The sequence below is a fragment of the Equus przewalskii genome, chromosome 13 (genome assembly GCF_037783145.1).
Source record: "Equus przewalskii isolate Varuska chromosome 13, EquPr2, whole genome shotgun sequence".
Lineage (NCBI taxonomy): Eukaryota > Metazoa > Chordata > Mammalia > Perissodactyla > Equidae > Equus > Equus przewalskii.
The window spans coordinates 33,529,839-33,537,822 of NC_091843.1; the positions used below are offsets into that span (position 1 = coordinate 33,529,839).

The window sequence follows — 7,984 nt, forward strand, 5'->3', positions numbered from 1 at the left end:
TGGCCCTGGGAGGCAAAACTCCCCCCAACTCCCCTGCGCCCCCGGAACTGCTGCTCTGAAACGTGGGCAGATTTTCGTCTCCCATTTGGTAGACTGCTGGCATCCTTAAGCATTGCCTTAAATACATAATGATACTGACCTATAGTAAACTACTGGCTGTCTGGGCTTAAATAACCACAGAAAAAATAGCTTACATTTGTTGATGACCTACTGTGTGCAAGACGCTCTTCTAACGCTTGTTAATTACCCCGTTTAATTCTCACAACCACTCTTTTGCTGATGAGGAAACTGAAGCTTCCACCAGTTAAATCACTTGTCCAAGGTCATGGTTAATAGCAGTTGGATCCGGGTGGGACAAGGGGAATGTGGGGCTGTCCAGAGGGGTACAGTCCAATAAAAATATAAGGCAAGACACAAATACAAGCCATGTGTGTAATTGTACATTTTCTAGAAGCCACATTCAAAAAGTAAAAAGAAACAGTGAAATTAATTTTAATATCTTTAACCCAACACATATCCAAACCTATATCATTTTAATAGTAATATTTTAAAAATTGATGATATATATATATATTTTTAAAGATTTTATTTTTCCTTTTTCTCCCCAAAGCCCACTGGTACATAGTTGTATATTTTTAGTTGTGAGTCCTTCTAGTAGTGACATGTGGGACGCCACCTCAGCATGGCTTGATGAGCAGTGCCATGTCTGCACCCAGGATCTGAACGCGGGAAACCCTGGGCTGCTGAAGCAGAGCGCGTGAACTTAACCACACGGCCATGGGGCCAGCACCTGATGATATATTTTTCATTCTTTTCTTTTGGACTTAATCTTTGAAATCTATGTTTTACACTTACAGCACGTCTCAATTCCTGCTAGCCGCATGTCAAGTGATCGAGAGCCACACGTGCGTCACACAGGTCTAAACTCTTCACCCAGCCCAGCCGCCTTCCAGCCTTTGTATGGGGAACAGCATGTGCCAATTTCACTTCAATGTCCTTCAATTTCTGCCTGCATTTCAGCCATTTTGTCAGTCTCACATACCTATTCATGTACTCTGCAGTCTGTTCTTGAAATATCTCTATTTATTTTGAAATGAGGTCTACAGTTTTATAAAATTTATCAAACAGTAGATACCTCATCTGGTGGCCAGACTGTTGACTATTATCTAATTTTAGTTCCGAGAGCTTTCCAGTGGCTGTTTTCCCACACAGTCTGTGTCTGTACTTGCGCAACAGATCATTCATCTTATCCGATGCTAATCGCCGAGTCCACATTTAATCATACTGTGGCGCGTTTTGATTTCTCTCCCGACATCTAGGAACATTCTGCCTCATTCGAGGATTCTGCCTTTCCTCAGTCCCTCTATGAGATTTCTCCCTGTAGTTCCTCATGTTGTCCTTATGAAATGTTTCTGATCACTGAGGCAACCAATTCTTCTCTAGAGAATTTTGCAATAAACCCCTTAGTCTTGCCACATTTGTTGATTCAAATTTTATGGGTGTGAAAATCAAGGTAGACTTAAGTACTAAGTTTAATTTACACCAACAAAGAGTAGTAATGAGAGTTAATCCTTAGGAAATACTTCCTACGAGCCTTGCACCGTGCTTAGCACTTGACCCACATTATCTTATTATTTCTCCAAATAGTCCTATGAGGTACGTGCTATTACAATGGCCATTTTAGAGGTAAAGTGAGGAGGCACAGAGAGTTTAAGTTACTTGCCCAAAGTCTCCCAACTAGCAACTGGCAGAGCTGGGAGGCGTATCGAGATCTGTTCGATGATAGAGTTGATCTCCTAACCTCTATGTTCTGCTGTCTGAAGGACGATTTGTAAATGCTGTTCTTATTTCCGAATTTGCAAGGGTGTGATTCTTTAGATTATACACTTTACCTGGGCTACCACCCGCCTTCTCTTGATGGGGAAGAGAAATATGTGTATATATTCTTGGTATTCTAGGGACTGCCTCTGAAGCAAGATGCGGGACCTCTCAGGAGGCAGGGCTCTTGCCTTGAACAGGGAGCTGAGACTCAGGTCCATCAGAAGCTCAAACCAGGAGGCCCAGCAAGTCGTGTCAGAACCCAGAGCCAGGGCAGCGCCGGGGCAGAAGCCAGAGTACAATGAGTTTAGGAGTGAATGGAGTGGGGATGTGGAGTGGGGAGTGAAGACAGGCCTCTAGCAGGAAGAGAGGGAGAGACCATGGGACACAAAGGGTGACAGGGCTCAGGGAGGGGTAATGATTTTGCATTGCAATTTTGTTTTGTTAAAGACTTGGGCATGTTGCAGTGCTGATGGGGGAAAAATTAAGAGAGCTGAAGATGCAGGAGAGCTTGGGGTGCAGATAGATGTGAACCAGCAAGGACCCCGAAGAGGTGGGACAGGAAGCTGTTTGAAGCCCACGTTGGGGAACACGTTTGCCAGGTTTGATGCCAAAACCCTCTTGCACTTATATTATTCTATCATCTGCCACTGTCACTGTCTGATAGTCAACCACTGTCAAGATTCCATGGCCAAGTGGCTTGAGAAGTTAAGTGTTTATAGTCAGAAACATTTTCTTTCCACTGGACATAACTTCTTATCCTTTTCAGTGAGGAAATACATAATACGTGATACCAGAACATGGATCCCCGGGCTGCCCCATACGCACCTGACATGGTTTGATACAAGGGACACTAATTCTGTCTCCACCTAAAAGAGGTCTCAACAGCCTGCCTCAGGTCCCTGAAATATCACACCCTTTGGATTACCTTCCTAAAGAGTCCTGTTACAATACAAACAGGTCAGAACAATCTTGAAAAGAATACCCACATTCATGGCAGCACTATTCACAATGGCCGAAGGTGGAAGCAACCCAAGTGTCCATTGATGGATGAATGGATAAACAAAAGATGCTATGTTCATACAGTGGAATATTAGTCAGCCTTAAAGAGGAAGGAAATTCTGACACATGCTACAACATGGATGAACCTTGAAGATGCTACACTAAGTGAAATAAGTCAGTCACAGAAGGACAAAAATTGTATGATTTTACCCATATGAGGTACCTAGAGTAGTGAATTCATAGAGGTAGAAAGTAGGATGGTGGTTGCCAGGGGCTGTGGGGAGGGGGAACGGGGAGTTGTTGACTAAAGGGCGTGGAGTTTTAGTTTTGCAAGGTGAAAAGTGTTCTAGAGATGGATGGTGGTGACAGTTGTACAACAATGTGAATGGACTTAATGCTACTGAACTGTATGGTCCTTAAAAATGATTAAGATGGTAAATTTTATATTACATGTATCTTACTACAATTAAAAAAACCCCAAGACAATAAAAAACCTCAGGTCATTTAAGAGGGGCTACTTGGTCACTTGCTTTCGTCTATTATTAGTTTGGTTCCACTCTGCTTTTTAGTAAAGGAAGCTCCGCTGAGAGCAGGACATCAAGGAGCCGGGATCCAGAGGACTGGGTGACCGAGACGACAGTCATGAGGACAGCAATTCGCTGGGCTGTAGGATGTGCTTTGAGAAAGGCCAGATCTTGGGTTTCCATCCAGACCTGAGGGGGCCACCCCTGCAGGGTCTTCAGTAGCAGGAGGAGAATGGGAAAGCCTCAGACACCTTGGGGAGGAGGGGGACGTCAGCCTCTGTCCACTTTGCTCTTTACTGAGGGCCGCCTGGCCAGGGGCCTCCCTCTGAGGGACTAATAATACTACGCAGTTATTATTACTAATTTGGTCCCTGTGAGTCAGTGAGACTAGCTTGTTTAGGAAACTCACAAGGTGGTATAATGGAGGCCCCTGACACGGAGTCTCAAAGTTGGGGTGGATATGAGGCTGGTGAAGCCACACCCACGACCAGCCAGGGGGACCTCTCGGCCTACTGCTTTCCTTAATTTGGCCAGCACGTCCTTCACCAGCAGACTGTGGGAAAGAAAGCCGTTTTGGTCACAGAAAGCAGCATTTTAAACCTCTCTCATTAATGAGAGAGACAGAATTGTTACACTAGCATGGGAAAACTCAGGGAAGGAATAAATTTCATTTCCATGAGTCTCCAGCTTGAGTCTCCAGCTGAACAGATGCTATTTTTATCAAATACTTTCTCTTCTGTGACATGCTTTGCCAACTTGCTATTCTTAGACAAATCAGGAAAAGTCCACATTTGATTTCTCCTCCTTCTGGCTTCTCCCTCCCCATTTGTGAGAGGGGTGGTGGTTTGGGGGGCGGGGGGCCCTGTCCTTTTGATAGAAGGCAAGTGACAAGGAAATGGCAGCCATCTGAAAGCCAGAGATGGGCTCTTCCTCCTTTGCAAATGACATCTTGTCCTGGCTTCACCCCATCCCAGATGGCATAGCTGAGGGGACAGGAAAAAATACATCTTTTAGAGTATTGACAGCATCGTTTCTCCCCACCCCCACTTCCTGTGAAGAGGATTTAGTCTTGGCCAGCTAGGTTCTGGAGCCTTTCTCGTGCAGAATGTAGGGAAATGTGAGGAGGGATTCTGAATCGTGTGATGCTGTGAGTGGGACGGCTAGATGGGTACACAGAGGAGAAGGCAGAGAATTACCCACTAGTGAAAGCAGAATAGATCAGAAAGTGAGAGGGAGGATAAGAGAGATAAGAGCCAGGGATGGGCTTAATTTGGGGAATTCAAGAGACAAATTAAGGGGGATTGGAGTAGCCGCTGGGCTGGCATGAGGAAGATTTGGGAGAGATGGAGAACGTTTTTCAGAAATGTTGTTGGTGTTGTGAATGGAATCCGTCTTCCCCCTTGGCATTTTAAAGAGATTTCAGTAAAGATATAAATTGCTTTCAAAGTTACTTTTTGTACGAATGACTGGGGTTTATTCAAGGCAGCCTGGAGCACTGCAGGCTAGAGGTTAACAGAGAAGGAGAACCACCCTTCACCCCACTTCTCCCATCAACACAGACTATAGTCCAGATCTTTCAAACTCGTGTCCTATGGGCCGGGTTTGGACCCCAGATGTGTCTTGTTGGGCTTGTTGAGAGTCAATTTTTTTTTTCTCAGCCACCATTGAAAATTGGGATTTCACATTTAAAAAGCCTGCATTTCCCACTTCTCTTAAAAAAATTGGAAAATCTGACAACATGAGACCCTCATTCCCAAAAGGCAAAAATAGGCTTATCCTTTCTAGTTAACCCCAGGGCCCACCACTCACAGAAGGTGTGCACATGCACAGACACCTGGCCCACTTTCTGCATTTATATTTCCTACCATCTGGTATCAGTAGACTAGATAATTGGGGCCTGCTGGGCCTGCTGAGGGCAATTAGAAAAGCTGGACAAAATAAAAATACAATCAGCCTGGAGTCATCAAAGAGTTAAAAAAGATAGTGAAGAATCACCACACCAAGATCTGGGAAAACATGGGCATTCACGGAGGCAGGTCCAATGACTGGGGCCTCTTTTCCTCTTGGGACATTTCCTGCTTCTGGAAGAGACAACTAAGAAGCTGAGAGGCTAAGCAGCACCTAGGCAGATTTGTATGCCTAAGGGGACAAAAGTTGGAATCCAGTGCCCACCAAAGGAGAGGGGGCCCTGTAACCCCCATTTTAGACTAGAACCCTACAGGACTATACCTTAAAGCTAGATAAATTGGAAATAAGCCAGCTTCCAAGGAGCTTAGTTCTTCAAATTGGATTAAGGTGGTCCCAGATTGCTAGTATCCCCAGGTACCTAGCAGAAGCTAATATAAATACTCTCTGGAGGAATATAACACCATTATGTTCACGTTACTTCTACGAACAATTTTTCACATACAATTTCAGCACACATGAAAATAACCAGAGATAAGGAAATAAGACAACATGAATGTGATCCAGCATAAATAAGGACAATAGAAACAATCCTAGATAACTCAAGTTACTGGAGTTATCAGACACAGACTTCATGCAAAGGAAATAAAAGACAAGATTAAGAAAATCTAGCAGAGAACTGGAAGCTTAAAAAAAAATGATTTCAAAAATAACCAAATAGAAATTTAGAACTGAAAAATATAATAACAAAAGTAAAGAGCTCAGTGGGTGGGTTTAAGAGCAGATTAGACACAGTTGAAGGGAGAAGTGATGAACCGGGAAGCAGCTCAGAAGAAAACATCAGGATGAAACATGGAGAGCAAACAGGATGGAAAATATTGTAGAGAGAATAAGAGATACAGAAGATGAAGTGAGGACTGAAGTTCTAGAAGGAGAAGAGAAAGTAGGGCAGCAGCAATATTTGAAGAGAAAATATCTGAGAAATTGCCAAAGTTGACTAAAAACTCCAAGCCAAAAATTTCAGAAGTCCTGGGAATCCAAAGCAGGATTAATAAAAAGAAAGTTACATTTGGGTACATCATAGTGAAATAGATGAAAACCAAAGGCAAAGAGGAAAAAAATGTAAAAGCAGCTACCATTACTTGAAAAAAAGGAATGGACTGTTAGCTTACTTCTTGACAGAAACAATGGAAGCTAGAAACTAGTAGAATTTAAATATCTTCAAAGTGCTGAAAGAAAATAACTGCCAAACTAGAATTCGATGCCCGATGGAAATACAGGCATACCTTGGAGATATTGGGAGTTCAGTTCCAGACCACTGCAATAAAGCAAATAGCATGATAAAGTGAGTCACACAAATCTTTTGGTTTCCCAGCACATATAAAAGTTATGTTTATACTATAATATAGTCTATTAAGTGTGCAGTAGCCTTATATCTTAAAAAACAATGTACATACCTCAATTAAAAAATATTTTATGGCTAAAAAATGCCAACCACCATCTGACCCTTCAGCAAGTCATAATCTTTTTGCCAGTGGAGGGTCTTGCCCTCCATGCAGTATCTGTGAAGCACAATAAAGTGAAACACAATAAAACAAGGTATGCTTGAAGCCTCCAATAATACAGTTGAAGTTAAAACATTTTCAGGATTCTTTACCAGCAGAGCATACTCAACAGTGCTGTTTAAGCAGAAAGAAAATGATTTAAGATAATAGGGTATGGATGCAGGAAGAAATGAAGAAGAATGCAAGGTTAATTTGAGGAAATCCAAATGAACTAGACTGTACAAAACAAGATAATGTACAATGGAGATTTAAAAAATTAAAATATATAACAAGTACATGTGAGTCAAGAGAGAGGGACAAATGGAATTAAGATGTTTTAAGGTTTTGTTTTTCCTCTTTTCTCCCCAAAGCACCCCCGGTACATAGTTGTGGGTCCTTCTAGTTGTGGCATACGGGACGCCGCCTCAGCGTGGCCTGATGAGCGGCGCCATGCCTGCACCCAGGATTCGAACCAGCGAAACCCTGGGCAACCAAAGCAGAGCGTGCGAACTTAACCACTTGGCCATGGGGACGGCCCCAAGATGTTTTAAGGTTTTTGTATTGCTATGGAAGAAGATAAAAATACCAGTTAACATTAGACTTTGAAAAATCAAAGATACATATTGTGATCTCTAGAATGACCTCTAAAAGAATAGTAAAAAAAAAGTTTATAACTTCCAAGGTAATAGAGGGAAAAATAGAATCAACCATTCCAAAAGCAGTCAAGACAAGAGGATAAAAAGAACAGAGCATGTGAGACAAATGAAAACATTTACTAAGATGGTAGAATTAAATACAAATATGTCAGTAATTTTATTAAATGTAAATGAACAAAATATTTCAATTAAAAGTCAAAGAGTATTGAATTGAGTAAAAGAATCTATATACTGTTTATAAGAAACATTTAAAACATTAGTTTAAAAAATGTTGAAAGTAGGGCCAGTCCCACTGTCCTAGTGGTTAAGTTCAGCATGTTCTACTTCCGCCGGCCAGGTTTGGTTCCTGGGTACAGACCTGCTCCACTCATCTGTCAGTTGCCATGCTGTGGTGGTGGCTCACATACAAAAAGAGGAAGATTAGCAACAGATGTTAGCTCAGGGCATCATCTTCCTCAGCAAAAAAAAAAAAAAAAAGTTGAAAATAAATGGTGGAAAAAATAGAAATATTAACCAAAATTATATTAATATTAAT

General features: G+C 42.1%; 1 long non-coding RNA gene across 1 annotated transcript; it reads right to left on the minus strand.

Annotated features, from left to right (window-relative positions):
* Nucleotides 1–418: 418 nt before the first annotated feature.
* LOC139075281 (uncharacterized) lies at nt 419–6,812 on the minus strand. The gene is made up of 3 exons (XR_011525511.1): nt 6,707–6,812; nt 6,536–6,567; nt 419–4,327 (listed from the first exon to the last, which is right to left on the minus strand). It is a non-coding gene; the product is annotated as an uncharacterized lncRNA (long non-coding RNA).
* Nucleotides 6,813–7,984: the final 1,172 nt, after the last annotated feature.